Consider the following 23,220-nt stretch of genomic DNA (forward strand, 5'->3'; position numbering starts at 1 on the left):
ATCAAATGGACCAATATGGCAAGGCCATGATGATCCAATTGGTAAAATAAATCCGCTTGGCATCTTTCTTGGCCTTCAAACAACAATTCTGATGGCTAAAGATCCAAACGGGACAGGCAAAAAAAAAGAAAAAAGAAAGTGGCTCACCTGTGAGCAACCAGTTGGTTACCACAACTACTTGCAATCAGTAGCCAATTGCAAAAAAAAAATAAAAATCATTGCAATTACTAGACAAGCATCAATTTTTCATAGTCACAGGGATGTTGTCATCCTGTTTTTTTTACTAAGCCATTATAAGCAAATTTGAAACAATTACAAATCACTTTTGTCCTTTGTTTTAAATAACTGCTACACTTTTCTCCGTACAGGTTTTATCTCAGATATTGTCTACATTGTCTTTTTATGCCCCACAGTCTGTCTCTGCCAACCAGTCAAATCACAGCTTTGATCCATATCTGTCCAGACTTGTCATTGCTTTTTCATTTTTATGACATTAGACATTTTTGCGAAATGTTGTCATAGTTGTCATGTCAATTTGAGATAATAGCAAAGCATTTTGTGGTAGCTGTCTGAAAACGGGAAGAGGAGACGAGGGGAGGAGAGGAGCCGAGCGGCGAGGAGCTGCCTTGATTTATTCACCTGTGACTGATATGGAACGTACTGTCACCCATATTTAAACTTACTCTGCAGCCATTTATGACCTACTGAGTCAAGTGATGCATACCTGATTGAAACCTTAGCTAAACGCATAAGTTACACAGCACTGTATAAACACAAGATTTTTCATTCTGTTTAACCTCAACTAATGAGAACCTGATAGGAGGGGCACTAACAGCCAATGCTTGAGATATAAACCAGCTTTCACTGTCTCTATGGACCTTTGTAGTTATCTCTCTGGGAAACCAGGCATTCACCCTGTAGGAGGATTTAATCTTGAAAACCACCGCCTTGGGCAACAATGCTGACCCGAACATGAGCTAGAGGCAGAAAAGCAGATTTCGATCTGTTACCATTCACAATACTAACGTTATTATCCTGCTTTCGATGTATACACCGGCAGGAAAGGAAAAGCAAGACTTCCCTCGAGTCGTGAGCTAGTATTAACCTGACACAATCGTTCCATCCTCTCTCCTTCGATTGCAGCAGTGTACTTACTGTCTCTCTGTCTTCTGGTTGCACCCCTCTTCCATCTCTGAACTTCTTTTTTCAATTGGTGTTTTATTTTGCAATTCCCCTTTCTGTTCCCAATACAATCTTTAGATTTTAGTTAATACATAAACAGACAAGCGATGAAGCAAATGGACTGACAATCAGCGCTTCAATACAAAGTTGTGATGATTCTAAAAACATATTCATGAGGGAAAAAGCTCACTAAAACATTACCTCATGAAGAGAAAGTCAACACCAGCTTTTCAATTGGATAAAGTTTAAATCTACCACAGTGTGATTTGGGTTGTCTGAGTCTAAAGACCACTACAGATCATGTGACGTGGCAATAACTGCAGACATGCACCTGACATGCATCCAGCTATTCAGTAGATGTTATCCTACAGCTTATATGTATCCAAAATGACGCCCTAAACAGCTTATTAGAACCGCAGTATGTATGCCACACACACAATGTTTGCTTGTAGCAAACTTCTAAAACGTATGGAATTACTGCAATCTCACAGTGTGCAGGTATCTTAACAGGCATTACCTTATCTTTAGGTCTCATCCCCTATTCAATGCAGGCTCCTGAAGAGCGATCAGTACATGCCAAAAGGGTGTAAAAGTGAAAGAAGTCTGTCGATTGTGCAGGACTGCAGAAAAGGGGGCTGTTAGGGGAAGTCTGTCTCTGCTAAAGACAAAAGCTCATTCTGCTTACAGTGGACTCGTGAAAGCATTGCTTCTGCAACAAGTTATGCAAAGACTGAGGACATTCAACAAATAGGCCAGACAATACAGCCCTGTAACGAACAAGAGGGGGCCCAGACTGTCACTCTGCTATTGTTGCTAAACACATCTACTATGCATGCTGAACAGTAGAAAACAGAGGAAACAGGCCACAGTGTCGGGTGAGGGGATGTGGGTTGATAAGTATGGCAAGGACTCAAAAGACAGACAAATTACACGCAGGCCGTATCCACTTGCGTTCTATAAACTTAAAGTTTAATCAGACATACTTCTTTATAAGCAGGACACACAGAGACAGGAACAGAGATAAATAGTAAGAGAGAAGTAATAGGAAGAGGCAAATGAGAATGACAGAAAGAGAGAAAAGGACAGCGGCAAAAATAATGAGATGAGACAGAGGGTGACCTTAATCAGCCACTTGTCAGGATGTACATGTGCATGCACAAGCGCACACACGTATACACCAACACACACACCAAAACACCTATAAACCGGGTTGGTGTGTGTTTGCACAGCAGTACTCTGTTTCATTACAGGACCATTTCGCCCAACTAATACCCAGACAGGAGCTGGTGATAAGGAATGTACACACTCTCCTCAGTACACAACATCTCATTTGAGCAGAGGAAATTGGAACGAAGAGGAGAAAGGAGAAGTGCGCAGAGAGGTGAGGAGGACAGCAGATGAGGAGTAAAAAGAGTGGACGGAAGAGTGGAGGACAGCAACGGTGAATGAATGTTTGCAGGAGCAGAGATAAGCTTGGTCCACCTCGCGCAAAGGCAAAGCTGTGAGTCCGAGATTGGGGAGGATGGAGGAGAAAAGGGAAGGGAACAGAGGGCACAGACATAGTGGGAGACTGAGGTAAAAGGACATGCTGAGGGATGCAAAAGAACAGAGAAAATTATTTTTTCTTTACTTTTTTAATATTAGCCACCAGAGGGATTAAAAGAATATGGAGAGAACCACAGCTAAAAGAAAGTGTGATGGTTTGCTGGAAAATGCAACTACATAAAAGGAGGGACAGGAGAAAAGAAAGAGGTGGGGTACATTCCGATTTCTTTAATTGCAAGGGCATTTTCCTTACACAGCGTCTCCCACTGAAGATGTAAGGAAGAGGACAGGAAATATGTGAGAAAGGACAGACGAAAATAGTTTTGAAAGAAGGAATACGTTCTTTCTTCTTAAATGGCTTCTGAAGTCCCATCTATCTCTAATGATGGCGACACAGCAAGTTCAGCTGTCAGTCAGATGTTAAAAGCTCTGTGTTCCCTTTTCTTGGTTTTCAGTTTGTATTTGTCCCCAAATATACAATTTCAAATTCTAATAAAGATTCACACTGCTGTTTATTTTTCCACTAACTCACAAACAACTTCAAATTTGCTAAAAACCCCGGTCATGCTCAGATGAGTCCAATTTCCTCATTGCTGAATGCAAACAAGTAACATGTTTTCTAAATTGAGTGAAACCTTCTCATGTCATGTCTATAAATTCACTATTTAATTATACATTTTACCATTACAATGTTTGGAAAAAATACTTTCAATCTCACATGTTACTGAACAGAAATGACAGACAATTAAAATACTCTTGGTACTTTACTGTAAGGCTTCATCAGTTAGCATGAATATATTCATGACTTCATGTGTGGAAAAGCACCATGTAAAACCACATGAACTATCGAGAACATACATAAATTAAAAGCATTTCATGCATGCCTTGATCCACAAACAATTGATTAGTGCAACAACTAAAGTGTTTTCAATCAAGATTCATGTTTTATTAATAATGTCCATGTCTTCATTGTCAACTCTGCAGGTCATGGAATGGGCTAGAAAACTGAGCAGTGATGACTGATGATTGATGACGAGGGTGACAAGAAATCGCCCATCTATCCGTGCTTCACCTATCCCAGTCATAGAGAAAACGTGGGGTACACACTGGAAGAAAGTAACTTTCTTTCCCTTTTGGTATACAGCCTTTGTGTTGGTGTTCCAATTCAGCCTGATGTTGATGTGGAAGCGAAGATGCCCAATTACTTGTGCTGCTCCATCACATCAACATCCTGGATAGAAACAAGTGTTGCAGACATCTCATTCTCAGGTTGATCACCATCTCTCCAGTCTTACTCACATTTAGAAGAAGCAGATGATTTCTCCCAGACCACTCCACTAAAAAAAACCCACTAGTGCTCTCCACTCCTCCTCCTGCCCATCACCAATACATCCGACCACTGCAGAATCATCAGACTATTTCTGTAAGTGGCATGACTCAGAGTTGTGCTGAAAGTCTGAGGTGTACAAGGTGAACAGGAATGGAGATAGCACAGTTCCCTGTAGAGTTCCTGTACCACACATCACCAAATCAGACAGAGCACTGCCCAGTCTCACACACTGCAGCCTGTCTGTCAGTTAGTCAGCACTCTGTGAGATGGTGGACATCATTACTGACCTTTTCTCTCTCAGTAGCAGGCAGTGGTAGTAAGGGAATATAGTGACGCATAATTCTTCATGACTACAGAGACTTTCGTAAATAGTGTCGCTCACAGAAATGAAGGCAAAATCTTGGATAAGTTCTACTATTTGGCCACTGTATAATGTTAGAGTGATGATGATGTAGTCAGACAAATACGCTGCACAAATCACTAATAGAATCCCAGAAAAGGAGGGCATGTGTCCTCCTGCTGGCTGTTTTTTGTTTTTTTTCACCCAAGGGTTCCCCTCTCACTTCTTGCTCCTCAGAGCAGGGAAAAAAAAAGAAAATCACACTGGAACAGGTTTTGCTCGAGTGAAACACTTTCTGGTTCATGCAAAGAGCGAGAACAATCGGTTAAGGGAAAGGGATGCAACACCAATGCCAGCAAAACTACTTAAGGCAAAATTTAAGGGTCAAAGGAAACAAAAACAAGTAGCATGACACATACAGAACAGCAAAAATGCACATGATGTTGATTGCTCAAGACAATAGGCCAGGAGCGCTCACACTATGGCCTGCACTAAGGGTCACAAGAAAATACAGAGGGCGTGACAATATTACTTGTAACACAAAGTAAAATGACTATGGGCTGTGTCAAGGGACATGGGTAACACCAAACTTCTGCCAGGAGCTGACTAATGTCTGTGTTAACAGATCACAAAATAGGGAGTGAGGGGATAAAAATCTTACTCACTATGGCAAATCTAGCCATAAGGAACGCTGCCCAATTTGTATTCATCCGTACAAACAGGGGCAAACAACTAGGGAGGACAGCAAACACTCATGCATACACTGCAGGGTCCTGGCTATGGGTATGCAAACACACATCAGTGATACAGTAAGCACTGAGGAAAAATAAGCAGAGGAACAGAGACACACACTAGCGTTGTGTATCACATTAAAAAGCAAATTGATATAGTATAGTTAGTAGCATGTTTCCCATCCCTTCATCCATACAATCTTCTGTAGTCTGCCAGTGAAGTTTGCAAAAGATTAATCTGCTGTAGTGTTTGCAGGATGTAAACTGTAGAAAATGAAATGTGAATGAATGTTGTTTTTCTTACAAACTATACCGTAGGATGAATGAATTTCTGCAGTATATCTATGAACAAATTCCATTTCCATTCTTAGCAGCCTCTGCCCATCTGTTCTTGCTCTGTGCAGCATCCATCACAGAGTCTAATGGTGGACCAATACTGTCAAATGTCTACTGCTCAGGATGAATTGAGCACCTACTCACCACCCTTGACCATGCCAGCGCTTGACATCAGAAACCAGGTCAACAGAAGATGAAAAAGGCTGCTGACCAAGCATGCATGCTGACTATCTCCCAACAAGTGCACAGACAAATGCGCACATATGGTCCAGTTGTGTATTCATTTGTAACCTACCTACAGCAAGTTTGAGATGGATACAAGGTAGAAAGCAATTGCTAAATCTAAAATCAAAGGCAAAGCAAAAGTGATTTTTCCTAGTTATTTTTTCTTCATGCACAACAGGCCCTCTGGTGAGGTTCCCCCCTTCCACATTTCCTTCACTGTAAAAATGAGTAAGGGAGAAAAAAAAGATAACATCTCACTGAAATGCCTTTAGACAATCAGGGAGAAGAGATGCACTATTATTATCAGGAAGCCCTGAGGCATGATTACTGGCTGAGGCAGCCAATTACATTGAAGCCATGATTGCCATGATTCGTTGATTCCCTCTGTGTTTCAGCAGCTAGCTGAAAAGAGAAATACTGGCAAAGATGCTCTTGGCCAACTGAATTGCCCAATTAGAGAGGTAAGGACAAGAGAAAAGTGCAGACTGTTGGTGTGTTTCGTCAGAGAGACGAAATACACCACTGTAGATACATGTATGTTGAGATACATCAGTGTCCTGTAACTTTAAGGACAGCACATAGCTCATTATTCAATTTGCATTAGAGAACAATTAGGCACAAAAAAAGCATACAGAGGCAGAGTTTTGTCTTTGCAAATTGGGCTCTTCAAAGCAATCACCACATAAGCATATAGTCAAAAACAAATATTGATTGAAGCTTATGTTAAACAAAGAAAAAAAAACCCAGATGGCGTGTGAGAGGCAGGCAAGCAATTTCAACAATTCCACAAACACACACAATAAAAAACACTGGAAAGAGCCCTTAGAGGGGTTAGGTCTAATCCTGCTCCAACTCTCACGATGCCACTCTGTTCAATCATGATAAGCATGGGCAATCTCCATAAACTGATGTAGAATTCGCAGGGGTCTGCGTTGTGTGTTGTGTGCATCTGTGTGGGCAAACATGTGATGCAAGATCAACATTGTTATGAGCAATCATGCTTAGGCTCCGTTTCATTATTTTCATGGTTGTACACACTGGGTGATTGCATGTTAACACACATTTCTGCTCCAAATAACACCAAAAAGAAAATGGGTATTACCTCATGCAAATAGATATGTGGGCCTGTCCATCTACTGGTGCACACGCTAGAATCAATACACGGACATCATCATTCAAACACGTTCGATACTGGCACTAGATGTCAAAAGCTTCACATGGAAAATTTAATGCTACATCAATATTCCTTCACATGGATATTTCTGAACATGAAAGAGGGAACTCACAATGGCATGCTCGAAGAGTTTACACATGACGTTTCAGCATCTTTTACTTTCTACAGCCTTTCTACAGAAACCTAAGTTTTCAAATTAAAGATGTTTAGTCACATAATAAAAAGCTTTAAGATAAAAATCAAGAAACAAAAATGATATACATTTAGCAACAATTTGCAGTATAAGGTGGGAACAAAAAAAAAAAAAAAAAAAAAAAGGAAAAAAGGTCCAACAATATTGGTGTTATTTAGAAAGATAATGGTACTACACCCTCCTCAGCATGTGCCTATATGCCTATGCTTTGAAGGGTAATAACCATTAAAAACCGATAAACCAGATGGATGGTCCCTCTCCTCTTTGGTCTGATGACATGGCGTCATGGCATGTTTTCCCCCCCAAAATTTCAAATTTAGATTTGTCTGGCCACAGAACAGTTTTCCACTTTGCCTGAGTTTTTTTAAACTTTGGTCCAGAGAACATTGCAGCATTTGTTGATCATGTTGATACATGCCTTCTTCACTGCATGATAGAGCTTTAACCTGTATTGAGTTATTTGGTTGCTCAGCCACCATGGGGGCCAGCGCCTCCACTGTCTGGGTCAGTCATGGTTCTGCCATGCCACGATCCTGGGTTTCGGCACTACTGTGACAGAACGACGGACCCGACCATATAGTTCGCACTTTACAACATTTTATTTGGTTGTTGTATCCTCTAATACTCTATCGCAGCTTTTCAGATGCCACCCAAACTCACAACACCACCTCAGGTCCTGGCACATCCTTTATAGGGGAGACGTAATTGGCTGATGGAGCTCCGGTGTGTCTCAGCCTCCCCTGCAGCTGAGCCCCAAGCCACACCCTGCCACAACATTATGTACCATAGATGATGAGATACTCACAGTCTTTACAATCTTACATTAAGAAACATTCTAAAATTCTTTCACAGTTTTATAAATGCAGATTGGTGATCCTCTGCTTATCTTGACAAGAAATTCTGCCTCTATAAGATGCTCTTTTTATATGCAGTCATGTTTCTGCCAGTTGATCTAATGAATAGCAAAATGTTCCTCCTGCTCTGTTTAGTACCACTTACTTTTCCAGCCTTTTGTTGACCTCATCCTAATTTTGATACGTCTCTGCTCTTAAATTTAAAATGAGCTAATGTTTTTAATGAAATAGTAAAAAATAAGTAAATGTAAAAATGTGACATGTTTTATTGTAAATAAAGTCTGGGCTTATGAGATTTGTTTTTTTACATTTTACACACGGTCTCATCTTTTTGGAACTGGAGTTGTACAATTTCACAATTGCAGTTGACTCACTTTCTGCTACAGTCTAAATACACATCTACTAGATTAAATAGTGATTTTAAATCTAACTGGCTGTGTATCATATATGTGGTTGTCGGTTTCCCTATTCTAGGTTAACCTGTCCAGGTGTCCACTTGCTTAATGAGAGCTGGGAAAAGCTCCAACCACACTGCAGAAGTTGGATAAGGGTTAAAAAAATGAGTGGATGGCTTTATCCTCATTACTTATTAAAAATATCGATGTAAAATATGCAAGACCAGTACTATTTTCTAGCTTTTCAATTCACGGAGGAAGAAAGCATGGGGTATTTTCCATTGTTTTGGCACTCAGGCATATTGTGAGTTCTAAAATACAAGCTGAAAAGACTCATAAAACTTAAAGAGTATCCCCATTAGGTTGGACATGGCCTCTGAGAGGTTTTTCTTGTGAAAGGTGAATAAGAATGGATGTCTCTGGGGTATCCCTCTCCTCTCAGTAAATTACAAAGAGATGCTATCGGCCCTCATGACGATAAGTTTGTAAAAAAGTACATGTGATAAAGGTTGAAAAAAGAGAAATACAGAGACAGAATGAAGTCCCTGAGGCCTCAAGTCTAGACTTTAGACCCTGTAATCATATTATCAGTGTTTCATTGTGTGTGGCTGGGCTTTTTTGTCCCAGCAGTATACATTCAATAGTGCCTGCATTTTCCGCCGCTTCCTTCCAGCTTCAGCTTGGAGCCCAGGGTGCTTCCAGCTCCCACATTAGAGCTGGATCACTGCTTTCTTTCAAAACTACATATAGCCACTATGTCCAGAGCTTCTCTGATTCCTTGTCACCCTGGGTCAGGGTTAAGTAATTGGCTTGGCACAGACTCATCACCTATAGATAGCTATACGTTGACACTAACTGGGAAACAGTTCAACTTGCTACAATGTCACAACGAATCCTACCAAAGGTAATGCACTTATGGGATAGTTGGTGGGTATGGTTAAAAATATGTATCTGGAAGATCTACTTGTTAAAGATCACACATTTTTGTGCATCAGACAAATTGGGCGAGTGTGTCTCTGGTGGGCAGGATTTCATTAAACGCTTGGCTCCCATCTGAATTGCTGTTCGTCTGAGTTAAAAGCCATCGATTTCCACACCACCTCCACACAAAACGAAGAAAGAAAAAAAGTGCCACATGCAGAAACAAGTCCCCATTGATTCCTCAATGGCATGAAAGAAACCTTGGCACGTATAGTCTGACACTAGGACAGTTAGCTCCTTCCTCTCATGATGGGGGGTTGCTAATTGACTTGACAAGTCAGTGAAACAGCACCAGAACCACAAGATGCAGCCTTCTCAGCTTGGATGTACAAAATACTGAAGCTGCTGAAGTGCTAGAATTTTAAAGACTTTATCCTTTTTCTAGCATGGCACTGGCAGATTATGATTCAACTCCTCAAAGTGGACCAGAACTCTACTGGCAAAGACTACACAACAAGCTGGACTTCATATAAGTATATTTATGGATAAAATATATGGAAACACGTCCTCGGAAAATATCATAGCTTTTGTTACTTTTAGATCAATAAACTAGATCATGCTACACATGAAACAAAAGCAGGTCAGTTTGTCACCCAGAATGCACACCACTACATACCAATCAATGGGTCAGCCTGCTAATTAGTCCCATACTGGGATAATATGGTGGAAGTATTGACTGGTAAGCGTTTGTCTACAATGCTACATAACTTTCAACTGGGATATTCAAACATCATCTTCTTATTTTTGGAAACTGAAAGCTACAATTAATCTTTCCATCTATTAAAGTCTACAGCATTATGATGACTTATCAAACCTTACTGAAAAAAAATAGATATTGATGCTTTAATATTAAATAAAAGCACGGCTAGCTTGAGATCAAACCAAGTGTGGTATTCAGCTCTCATTCTGATATCAACTACACACCTCTGAAGTGCTGTTATTCATGCTGGGTGGTATAAACAGGACTTGATATAAGCTTAAAGTGGCTTATTGTACAGTCAGGAGGATCTGTGATATATATATAAAAAAAAAGAAATATGATTAAATATTTTCTCAGTATAAAACAAAATATTAAAATGATATCACACAATAAAAAAGTGAATAAAAGCTCCACTAGTAAAAACTGCCCTTAAATAAATAAAAACCAAACATTTGGCACAAGATTCAGGTCATGAAAAAATTAAAGCCAGAACACTGAAGTGGTAAATTGACCTGCAGTATGGCAACATCCTGCAGAGTTGGGATGCTATTATCGAGACAAAATCTGTCTACAGATGGACAGATGGATAAATACCATCTACTCAGAACCCACTGGCTATGCCGTTGTGGGTGGCAATAAAACCCCTATGAGAGAATTATTGTGTCATCGTGCTGCCCGTGGTTCTCCATTACATCATCAGAGTTTCCATCTTCTGGCCATGCCGTGTTTCGCTGCCACCCAATGTGCTGGGGGAGGGGTGGCGACAAGGGGCCACAGAGGGCAGACCCTGCAGGGAAATCAGAGCCCGCTCTCTCTTTGTGTGATTCAATATCACGCTTGTGTACCCATGAATGGACGCCAAGACATTTAAGTTCAGAGCCAAAGAACAAGCCATGGCCACATACGGATTTAGCAAGGGCCAGGCTGGTTGCAAGAGCTGTAACACTTACAAATGCACATGCTCTCTCACACACACACACACACACACACACACACACACACACACAAAAAAAAAAAAAAAAGAAAAAAAAGGTAATAATGAGATAAAGTCACTTGCAAACAAATATGCTGTGGGTGAGATAATTTGCGAGAATCAGGTTAACTTTTAGAAATCCTATCCATGCGGTAAGAGTGTACACATTCTTTCACGCCATTCAAAGCGGCAGGTGAATAAAGAATAAAGAGGACTGCCTACACCGCTGCCAGAGGCTGAAAACCTTTTTCACGTACAGAAAGTGAAAAAGACTTTCAACCAGTCACTTTGGAATTTTCGGAAGTGAAGATAAGGGACCTCCAATTACCAGAACGTCACCTGAAGAAAACATTTTTTTTTCTTTACACTGCAGTTTACGCCACAGTCAGAGCAGCCTGCTGTACAAACCTCTGACTCTTCTGCTCACAGTCACTGACGTTCCACACGTCAGTGCGCATGCCCCTCTGTGCTTCTGCTGCTCTCGCCTTGGCAAGTGGGTAGGAAAGGGGAATTGTGAATTATGAAATTGGATTATGAGTTCGGGAATTCACTGAGCCCCATATTGTCTCTCAGATGCTCGAGAGAATATTGGAAGGGAGAATTTTAATATTTTTGAAATAAAAAATGAAATAGAACGGCTGTTGCACTAACATGCTGGTAAAAAAGAATAAATGGATGCTTTATGGGGTGGTGAAGAAAAGGCGATTTGATATGTCTAAGTAAAAAGCAGCTTAACAGACTTTAAAAAAACCCATTAAAATAAATAACATATTTGTGCAAAAACTAAAGCACTGAAAAACAAAATGAAAAATTATAATGAATAATAATTTTAATTTTGAGAAAAATATGATTTCACAGTGAAAGAAATGTGTGGTATGTCTATTGCATGCTATGGTATTATTGTTTAGCTTTCTCTGTTTATTTAACAACAAAAATCATGCTTTTATAGGCTAGATAAGCTTATCAAGCAGCAAATTCACTGAACTTTTATTCATTCAACTACATGTACAAACACAGTGATAGCTGGGATTCATATTTTTTTTAAATTATCTAAAACTTTAATTTAATTTTCAATTCAATTTTATTTATATAGTGCCAAATCACAACAACAGTTGCTTCAAGGCACATCATATTGTAAGCTAAACACCCTACAATAATACAAAGAAAACAATCCCCAACAATCATATGACCCCCTATGAGCAAGCACTTTGGCGACAGTGGGTAGGAAAAACTCCCTTTTAACGGGAAAAAACCTCCAGCAGAACCAGGCTCAGGGAGGGGCGGGGCCATCTGCTGCGAGCGGTTGGGGATGGGTGGATAAAGACAGGAGAAAGACATACTGTGGAAGAGAGTCAGAGATTAATAATAACAGATAATTAAATGCAGAAAGGTGTACAAACACATAGCAGGTGAAAAAGGTGACTGAAGAAGAAACACTCAGTGCATCACTCAGCATTAGTTTTTCATCTCTTCCTTACTCCTGATCCACAGTGAGAACTTATGAGTGAGTGGGGCTCACACATGTAAATACAACAAACTTAAAAAATAGATACGGTGCTGTGAGAAAGTAGTTATCCCTTCCTTACACTTACATGTTTCAGATCATTAAACAAATTTTAATATCAAACAGATACTCAGTAAATACAAAGGTAAATTTTCAAGAGGATATTTCTTTTAAGAAAAAAAAAGGCATTCAAATCAACCTGACCTATGTGAAAAAATGACCCCCACCCCCTCTTGAATTCATGAATTAACCATGAGTAACCACATATTTTGGAACACTGAGTTCAAAGAAAACGCATTGACATATATCAGCCAAGAAAGGGTTACAAAGCCATTTCTACATCTTTGAAAATCCAGTGAATCACAGTAAGAGCCATTATCCACAGATGGAGAAAACCTGTAACAGTGCTGAATCTTCTCTGGCGTGCCCAGCCCACCAAAATCACTCCAAAAGTGCATAAAGGACTCGGGCCTTAAAAGAACTGAGAACAACATCTAAAGAACTCACACTCCTTAGTTAAGGTCAGTTTATGTTTCAAAATTTTTTTAAAAAAAAGGAAAGAGTGGGCAAAAACGGCATCCATGAGTTCCACAGAGAAAACCACTGCTGACCAAAAAGAACACAATGACTGATCTCACATTTGCCAGAAAACATCTTGATGACTTTGAAGTCTTCAAAGTACGAAGAACAAGCCATGGCCACATACGGATTTGAAGTCTTCAAAGTCATCTATGCACCAATGAGACAAAAGTTAAACTTTCTGGAAGGTTTGCGTCCCGTTACATCAGGTCTAAAACCAAGCATATACCATACACCAATACTCAAATGTGGTGGTGGTAGTGTGGTGGTCTGCAGCTCCTTTGCTGCTTCAGGACCTGGACAATTTGCTGTGATTTATGAACAATTAATTTTGCTCTCTGCCAAAAAAGAAAAAAAAAAAAATCCTAAAGGTGAATGTTCAGCCATCAGTTGCCCTGAAGCTGAAGCATACTTGGGTTTATGGCGCAGAACAATGATTGCAAAAACACTGGCAAAGTCCACCTTGAACAGCTCAAATTATTATTTTTTAAAAGCAGATCACTTTGGATGGCTTAGCAAAGTCAAAGTCCAATTGAGATACTTTGGCATGACCTCAAACAGGCCCTTCATGCTTGAAAATCCTCAGTGTGGCTGAATTAAAGCAATTCTGCAAAGAAGAGTTGGTGAAAATTCCTCCACATTGATGTGAAAGACTTGCTGTCAGTTATCACAACTGCAGTCATCACAGCAGTTCTTGCTGCCAAGGATGGCACAGCAGTTATCAGGTTTTTCACTTTGGGTCAGGTAGGTTTGGATGGCTTTTTCCCCCCCGTTAATAAATGAAATCACCATTTGAAAACTGCAAATTTCTCATTACTCAGACTATCTTTGTCAAATATTAAAAAGTGTTTGATGAGCATTGCAAATATCCAGAAAAAAACCCAGAAAGAGTGCAAACACGTCCTCACAGCACTTTAATTTTTATATTCAATTGTGAATGTTAGGGGGATTTATTAATGCCAGGAGAAGAGATTCCTGTAATACATGAGAAATTTGTTTTTGACTTTTCTTCATGATTGAATGCCCTGTGCTGTATATGAACAGCCTGTTTTACTGATAATAGGAAAGCAATAACAAAGCATAGTGACAGAGCTCCCCTTTTTATTTTGTTGCCTGCGTTGTTGTTTGTGATTTTGTTGTTGCCTTTGATGTGTACCAAAGTAACTATGCAAAAGGAAATTTGTAGATGGGAATGCAAAAAAATGTAGTCATTAAAAACAGCTCTTTTAACCCCAGAAACATTCGTAGGCACACGCAGACGCAGCTGTCTAATTATGTGGACTACAAACATATCCTGACATCTCAGCTCTCAGACAGACGCGAAGGAAATGTTAGTTACCACATGATTGCATGTGTGCAAACCCATTCAGCATCAGCAAAGCACTGTAGGCTAGATGTGTCTATGTGGTCCTAAAGCCTTCTGACACCCCAATCAGCCTAACTCTCAATTAGCAAATCTTAAGACACTTAAAGAGAAAACACTACAGAAATGCCAGGAGAGATTAAACAGAAACGGAAAGACATTTAAAAGAAAAGTTCCAGAACGTTAAGGAAAAAAGCAACTGAAAGGAAATTTTGCAGGTACCGGCAAACATCCGACTGCATGTCATTTTCTTATTTATTTTATTTTGTATTTACCATCCTGTTCCAGGAATTATGATATTAGACACTGACCAGCTTAAGCTTACATATTCTTGTCAATAGAAAGTTAATCCTACAAGTGTGTGGCTCTTGTGTCATTAGAAACTGTACTTTACTTTTCTTCTGTCTCACAAATAAGCGGTCAAACCACAGAGCATGACAAGAAAATCACACAGCCTATCTGTGTGGAGAACAAGATGACATAATGAGAAGATGTCTTTATGTGTCATAATGCAAGGTAACCAGAACCTTTTATTTTATAAGACGCTTCCCTTCCTGCAGTCACTTTTCTCAACTGGCAAAAGCATAAAAATATACTGGGGTTGGTTTCACCAGGACATTAAAGCATTTTTAAGAGTCTCTGCTGGGAGGGCAATGCAGAAAGGAAGTAAAATTTTCCCAGGGTACCGGCTGGATTTTTCAGACAGCTCAGGTTTACATCCAGATTATTGCTTCATATTCTTCAGAGGTGAAATTGTACATTGAGCCCATATACTCACTGTCACTTCAAAGGCTTTGTTGTCAGCTGAGGGGCAGCAGGCAGAGACTACTCTGGCTTCCCCAGAGCTCTTAAAAATTCAGGGAGAATAGCAAGTTAAACAGGCTCTGGCTCTGATTGTTCACTGGTCACAGGCGGGTAGTAATCCAGGTCTTAAATAGCTATAAAGATTTTTGAGTGGAAAATAGACTCACCTAATACTGACCTGCTACTTACTCTTCTCACCCTCTTCTCTCTCTCTCCTAGTATCGACGCTCTGTTCTCTCAATCCCCGAAACAATCTTCTACTCTACTCCACAGCCATACAGAACAGAAACCTTGGTTTCTCTTCAAGTTGCTGAAAGTAATTTTGGAAAATGAAGGCGATGACTACCTGAGGCAGAGCGAAGGAAAAGTTGACTCCACAGAATGACTCCTGGAGTGACGCGAACATCACAAACTGACATGTTTCCCTTAACAAGTGAAGTTCACGAGTTTACAAGTTGGACTAAATGAAAGTTTCACCCCAATGATTGACTCCTTGCTCCGTATTCATGTTTGACCTTTTAGCCCCAGGGCTGCAAAACAGATTTCTGCAAACAGAGAGAAGCAGGGGTGTCTGTCTTTTTGTTCTTTTTCTTGCACAAGGGTTGACAAGGAATAAAAAAAAGAAATTTCTATTATTCTGAAAAGAGATTTAACTCCATAGTGATGTATTCATAAGTGTATTTATTTACACCAACAACTGACGGTGTGATTTCCCAGGCACAATTCAGCTGCCTGACCATAATTTACACATTTCTGTTTTTCTTACATAATAATAAAATAAGTCATTCTTATAAATAACTGGGGTGTTTAAATCTGAGAGGGGAGAGGTTTGTGTTTTGCTCTGACCTGAATACAGCACTGAAGTTGCTGAGGGCTGCAAGCTTGTCTGAGCTAACAGGATGAGGTTGTGAGGCCAGACTCCCAGAGATGCTCAGTCAAGTATAAACAACCACATAGTGTTAGTAGGATGGTGGACAGAGAGTGGAACGATGATTTCATTTTTAGGTTGACTTTTAAACTAATGTCCAGTCCATTCATCTTCCAAGGGTGGCTGGGCTACTGCCACTGCCATGTGTGGATGTGAGGACAGTATTTTGTGTGCGAGTGTGCATTGTTCACTGGGCTGAGGTGTCAGCTGACTCACATGTAGCTGTGTGAGTCAAGCTGCTGACAGGAAAATGTAGCAGTAGAAAGCTGATACAAGCTTTGGCTTTACTGTCATTTAGATAATACTGTGAGCATACAGAAACACTTGCTCACTCAGTGCACACGGACCTCTTCTATATGCCAATTTCAGCACATTGAAAGCCAACATGCCTTTTTTTCCCCACATGTTCAGCACTTTTCCAGTTTTCTCCACTGATGTCCACAGATTCCACTACCCATTTATGACAACCTTAACAGTACAAAGCATGCAAAGCTTCGCTTTATGGCGGAGAAACAATTTTATTCCCTTTGATATGGAATAAAACCTTAGTTTGACGTAGCTTAACAGGTCTGTAGGTTTGTAAAATATGCAGAGTTCACATTGATCCTCTTTTAAAAGAAATCTCTTGGCAACTCGAGTCTGATAATATTCTCTTTTTTCTACTTGTCACGTTGCCCGCTCCACAGCTCATGCACCTATTTTCCTCGCAGCTGGAACTGAGAGGGCAAATGTGAATGTTTCCAGAGTTAGGTTCCCTGCAGTTTAAATAGGAGGCATACAAGCAAATTCTACCCACAAATGTCTGTGTGTGTGTGTGTGTGTATGTGTGTAGTACCCCACAGGTGCGGGCTCCCACAACCCCGGAAGGAATAGAATCAAGGCAGCAAAATAGGAATCCCCCGCAGCATATGAATGAGCACAGAGTGCTTGAATAAAGGGGACGGATATAGCGGAGGACATGAGTGCGGCTGGGTGTGTGGGTACCAACAAGGATAATATCAAACCCAGAGGGAAAGCAGCCTGCAGCAGGACACAGGTGCTACTTTCTCTGGAAGCATCGCACACAGGCAGCATTCTCTCACTGTAGCACAGACAGCAAGAGGTGAAGGGTGACAGAGTGAGAGAGCTGCATGTCTTGGCACATTGAAATGATGGAAGGCCACCACCTGCAGAAAGACCAACCCAAAGTGGAAAACCCACACTGTGGGAAACTGAAAGAGACACACAGGCTTCACATTTTCTTTTTTTTTTTAAATGGTGTGAAAAGAAACCTTTTTGTTAACCAGGCTTTAGTTTTTAAAGGTACAGTTTGGAAGACCTCACCCATGTCAGTCGACTGAGTCTGAAGGTGCAGACACAAATTAAAATTTGCCTCCACGGCAACTGAACACCTATGAGTTACCCTCCCCTCTGCCTCTCAGTGGTCTCTAGCTGCATACACAAAACGGGATTAGGTGGAACGGTGATGTCAATCTCCAAGATTGTATGACGACTGCTGGCAGGGCAACATGACCTCTTCCACAAGCCAGTGCTACATAAACTTAATAGTTTGCATTTCTGAGAATATGTCAGTTTGTTGGAAGACATAATTACCCATTAATTAATGTACATTTATGAGTACTACGTTATTTCTTTCCTGTTAAATAAATTCAAAAAAGAAATGATTGTACCTCTAAGCATAACTGAAACTGAATAAGGTGCAAGTCTATTTGCAGGGTTACTGCTGAGAGACAGACAGCCATTCATGCTCACATTCACACCTACTGCCAATTTAGAATCACCAATTACCCTAAAATATATGAGTGCGAGAGGAAACTGGAGTACCCAGAGAGATCCCACACATGCAAATTCCACACCGAAAAGGCCCCAGCTAGTCGTGGATTCAAATCCAGAACCCTCTTTTTGTGCCAATCTTTGTGTTTGCCACCGAAGCAGCAGTGCAGTCCAACACTGGCACAGAATGATGAAGAGGACACAAGAATCATCCTTTTTATCTTCTGGTCATTCAATCTAAGCATAATACATCAAACCCCTTTAAAACATCACAACGTGGACCATGAAGTAAATTATACACAATACACAGCACCTAGCTAAACAGCAGCAGAGAGCTGCCTGCTTGAACTCAGACATACAAAAGAGCAACGTGTACAGCAAACACACATAAAGCAGACCGAACTGAGGGTCCAAACTGTGCGATTCCCACAGGTACAAACAGCTCTGGCAGTGTAAAAAACTATTTAACGTTTCAATAACCTAATCAAGCTGAGCGAAGCCTTCACCTGAATGAGCATGTCTGTCTGATCAGGGTAACAAGCAGAATCCACTTCAATCTGTGACGACTCGGCTTAACATCAAGGACGCTCTGCTGATTGGATGATTTTTTTTCTCCCCCGGAGCACCAGCTAGTTTTAAGGGCACTCAAAGAAAAACAAATTACTCTTCTTTGCGTGCAGATTCAATACATTTATGTGAGAGTGTGTGTTTCACCTTACAAATGTGCGGCCTGAAAGCAGATTAGTGTGGAGAGGCAATATAATCAGCAATCCTCCAATTCTAAGCAAAGAAGAAAAAAAAAATAAGAGGGCAATAGAGAGGAGAATACAAGGTCTACGTGTGTTATCCTGCTGCATTGACCCTATTTGCAGAAGGGTCAAATCCCACACTCAATTTTTCCATCACTAACATGTGCTTTTTAAGTGCATAGGTATGGAAAACTGTTGCAAACAAAAAGTCTCCTAGATTTACCCTCAGGCGTGCGCATACAAAAAAGATCCACAGAGGTACAAAACTGCAAAATGTTATGCATAAAACCATCGACACTAAGCTGGGAATTGAGTTCCTGACAAGGACACTGGCTCTGGAAGAGGCGTTGACACAGTTTTTGCCTACAGCTTAGCAGTTTTAACAAAAATTTTTTAAAAAATAATAACAAAAAGTCTGATAAAAGCTTTTGTTCATGTGTGACAAGCTGCAAAATGACTCGACAAACACAATTAACAGTCAATGTAATAGTAATTATTTTGCCGTTTAAAATTCTTTTTTCAAAAAATATCTGCGAGTTACACGAGTACGCTTTGTTGTCGCTCATGATTATACTCGATTCTATTAAGCTGAAAACAACAGAGATGTCTGGAGATTGCGCGGGAATATTCTTCCAGCTGCAAACTGGTTTATTTCTAAAGTGGAACGCTGACATCCACACTCTGGTCTAAGGGAGACAAAAGCAGTTAGTCACGCTTTGCTGCCGAGTGCACAACGATATTATATTATAAGAGGGCAACCCCTGAAGAGTGTGACAACAGTCATCATGACAGCGGGCTCGTTTATTTATTTTCGTCTTCGCCGGCCACATTTACTAAGCTTTTGAACAGGACATGATTGTTATTGCTCAGATTAAAAGTGTGACCTTTAGTAAGTCACACAGCCTTTTTTTTTTTAATGAAAATTTAATCATATATCCTGATGTATAGGCCACGCTCTAACATGACAAAGTGCATATATTAACATCTACTGCATATTTTAATGTCACTGTTGTTTTTACTTTAAATGCCCTTTTAGCAGTTTTATACATGCATATAATTTCTCTTGCTAGTTACTATTGTTTTTATTTTGGAGAGAGGTGAGCCAGGAGCCACGCATTTATTTGTATGGACTGAATGATTTCTAATGCACGGCGCAATAAAGCGTGAACTCTGCATCACTCTGAGCAAAATGCCAAATAATTCCACAAACAAAGACACAATCTGCTTTGAATTAAGAAACCATCCGTCTTGTTATATGCAAGTGTACAAGTGTATACACACACAATATGCAAACAGATCTATCCATCTACTTGCCAGACCCACATTAAATGCAGCACATTAGAAATATTGCTATATATCCTCCAGCACTAAACATATACATGGCCTTGACTGCTTTCTCCTTCTTCTTTGTGATCTAGAACAAGATCACGTGATCTGAAGAAAAAAAAAAAGTGCTAGACCAATGCATTATACCCATCGGCTCATTGCCAGTTCTCCTGTCCTCCCCAACAAATGTAAAAATACCTCATTTCCACCGGCGGGGCAGGTAGCAGCAGCCTGTTTGACAGAGAGATAATAGAGTTGAATCATTCTGCTCTGCTGAAGAAGGTGAATCTCCATGTCAAATGCACCTGGATGGAAAGCTAGCATTTGTCCCACGTCTCATTTGCAAATGTAAAAATGGATGTAAAAACAGGGAGTGGAGATGCATGTGTCATTTTTTTTTTTTTTTTTTGCTTTCCCACAGAGGACAGAAGTGAAAGAGAAGCAAGAAGAAAATGAAGAGTAAAAGCAGGAGGGAAATGGCAGATAAGAGGGTGGAGGAGGAGGTGGAAGAAAGCGTGGTGACATAAGATGTACAATGTACCTCTGTGAGATGAGCTTTTAAGGCTGTCCAGTGAGCACCGTCCTACGAGTGAGCAATAACACTAAGAGAACAAATGTTTTGTTCAGACGTGTGCTTCGATAAAAAATTATTTTAAGATAATTAGCACTCAAGTTCTCTTTCTTTTATATGCTTTTGCTATCCTTTGATTTCATTTGTCTTGTTGCTGTTGCTTTTATACTGTTAGAGCTAGCAGAGGGAAAATTCCGGATAACAAGCCAGACGGCTCTTAGCATTGATATTCTGCCGAGTTAGATATTGAAGGCTCGGCGTGACGTTTTGTCCTGGAGGAAGGAATTTATAGTAGTGCCTTCAGCTGCAGCCTTCACCGTGTTGGATACTGGGAAAACTGCCTGATACAGTGGGTGCTGAAATTTAAGAGTGAGTGAGTTTCTCATTCGGTATCTAATGGAAGAGACACAACTTGGCCCAAACTCGGTCAGGTAATTCACATCGGTTGAAGCCGTAGGTGAAAGAAGTGGCCTATTAAGGATGCAGTTCCAAGGTGGAGAAAATCTAGCTTTGACAGTTAAATATTACCTCCCTGATTTAGTTTTTTTTGAGTTGGGGGGAGGGTTAAATTTTGTATTACACTACAAAACATCCAAGTAAGATATGTTGAGTGAGAAGTTTTTTTAAGCTATAAAGATTCACTCGTGAAAGGTTTTTGTGTGGAGAACAATATGAAAAAGTATACTGAATTCAGCTAACATGGTGAGTATTGCACTGGCTTACTTTAAAAAAAAATGTAATCCTCTAAAACTCTGACACATTCTTACTTCAAGAAAGATCATTTTTATAACTGTTTAAAAAAATTACTGCTATAAACGGTCGAGTGTGCGCAGAAAACGTCTAGCTGCTCAGTTTGTTTACCATGTTCTTGCTTCTCTGCTTTCAGCATGACAGCGTGCTTTATATCTTCTTGCATACAGCTAGAAGAAGAGCAGCTCTTGAAAATCAAACTTTGTCAATAAAAGAATAAAAAAAAAAAGATTTGAAAAGGAATCTCAGAACATAAGTTAACGTCCAACTTCCGTGACTTTGAGCTTTATCCTCTTATACAGCTGAATCAGCAGGATTAGTGTAACTGAGGCTCAGAAAAGAGGGAAAAACTCAAATAAATTTTGGCCATTACATGACAGCAAATTAAAAAGCTCGGTTAGTGAAGGGATGTTAAAATTCAGTGCACACTGCCTGATCTCCACTCAAAGCAAGCATGCACAGTTATGCAAACACAAACAGAGCCCCAGAGTAAACTGGAAACTTTCCTTTCCTCTTGAATACCTTTCCTTATGACCAGCCACAATAGGAAAATGGGAACAGTGTTTAACAGGCCTCGGGGAGCGATGCCGCGCTCCTTCACAAAGCGGCTCACATCAAGCTGCTTTGTGAATCAAGCTGGGCAGCAGGCCTTCGAGACAAAAGACAAAAGAATGACAAAGTGCAGCCCTCGTCCTCTCTCTTTTTCTTGCTCTCATCTCCTGCCTCCTTTGGCACTCCAACACGTAACCAAAAAAAAAACAATTATACATAGAGGGAGACGGATATAAAACATGACAATGTAAAAAGGAAAAAACCTTAAGAGGAACCTTTATAATTCAGCTTAACTAAGCAAAAAGTTACAAAACTACAAAAGCATCATATTTGAAAGCTGTCAGCAGGGTATCTCCGTCAGACCAGCTGTGGAGCAGTGAGGAACCTTATCATAACCACCACTTTTTTTTTAATCCTTTTAAATATATAGCCACACATAAAATGTGGGATTTATAGTTATCTAAATGGTGGGAAAAGTCCTTAAATGTCAGAGTGAAGCAAACCTCAGACTCTCCCCCTCACTTCACCCGAGAAGCTTTCATAAATTTGATGAATTCCTAGCCCACCTCCAGATCTTCCCCAGACTTGTAAATATTCATAAGTTTATGATGAATAGTAAAAATGTGCATGCCAGTGCTTTCAAAAGAAAACAGGGAATACAAGCGAAAACTACAAAGAGAGTTGCACACAGGGACAGTCAAGCTTCAGTTAATTTACTCTTTTATATCAAGTGTTTCCATTTTCTGGAATTTTCTGCAGGGCTTAAAAAAAATAGCATTCAAAGCTCGTTACAATGCAACCAACACCTTTGTCTCCATAAAGTCAGTCTCTTCCATCTCCAAGGTTTATCCATCTCTCTCCTCTGATCCCTTCCCTGCCTTTGTTGCAAGTCGTCACAGCCTCAGGGAGAGGTGACCTTTTCCATTAACCACCGCCACAGAAAGCTCATTCTGAGCAGCAGGGAGCGCACAGACACACACTCTTTGATGATTGATTGAAATCCTGCAAGGTCCGGATCGCTTACAGTAAGGCAACACCAGAGCTGATACAGCCCCAACACGGCACAGAAACCCCATGAAAGAAAATACTTTTTGCAGAGGTAGGGAGTAAAAAGCGGAACCAAACCTGAGCATGGAGGAAACTGACAAATCCCATCACGACAGGGATCACGATCGTCTACAGTCGATACTCCCACCTGACATCTGTCTTTCTGGCTCTCGCTCTTTTCTCTCTCTGTTTCTTACTTCTTAAACTCACCAATTCATTCTGACTCAAACTCACCTCCCCTGTGTCTCACAGCTGTGTCCTATTAAATTGTCCAAATTGTGTGGGTTTTTACGAGTCTCTGCTGAGGAAATTGGT

The 23,220-nt window shown here is 40.3% G+C and overlaps 1 protein-coding gene across 2 annotated transcripts in view; it reads right to left on the reverse strand.

Moving 5' to 3' along the window:
• Nucleotides 1–23,220, reverse strand: part of b4galnt4a (beta-1,4-N-acetyl-galactosaminyl transferase 4a) — a 140,029-nt gene that overhangs the window by 108,366 nt on the left and 8,443 nt on the right. Inside the window, exon 1 of one of the 2 annotated variants that reach the window (XM_063479976.1) lies at nucleotides 1,700–1,786. The exons of the other annotated variant lie outside the window; for it this stretch is intronic. The gene's annotated coding sequence lies outside the window, so the exon portion shown is untranslated. Of the gene's footprint in view, nucleotides 1–1,699; nucleotides 1,787–23,220 lie in introns of those variants that run through there. 2 annotated transcript variants of the gene reach the window in all.

The sequence above is a fragment of the Pelmatolapia mariae genome, linkage group LG7 (genome assembly GCF_036321145.2).
Source record: "Pelmatolapia mariae isolate MD_Pm_ZW linkage group LG7, Pm_UMD_F_2, whole genome shotgun sequence".
Lineage (NCBI taxonomy): Eukaryota > Metazoa > Chordata > Actinopteri > Cichliformes > Cichlidae > Pelmatolapia > Pelmatolapia mariae.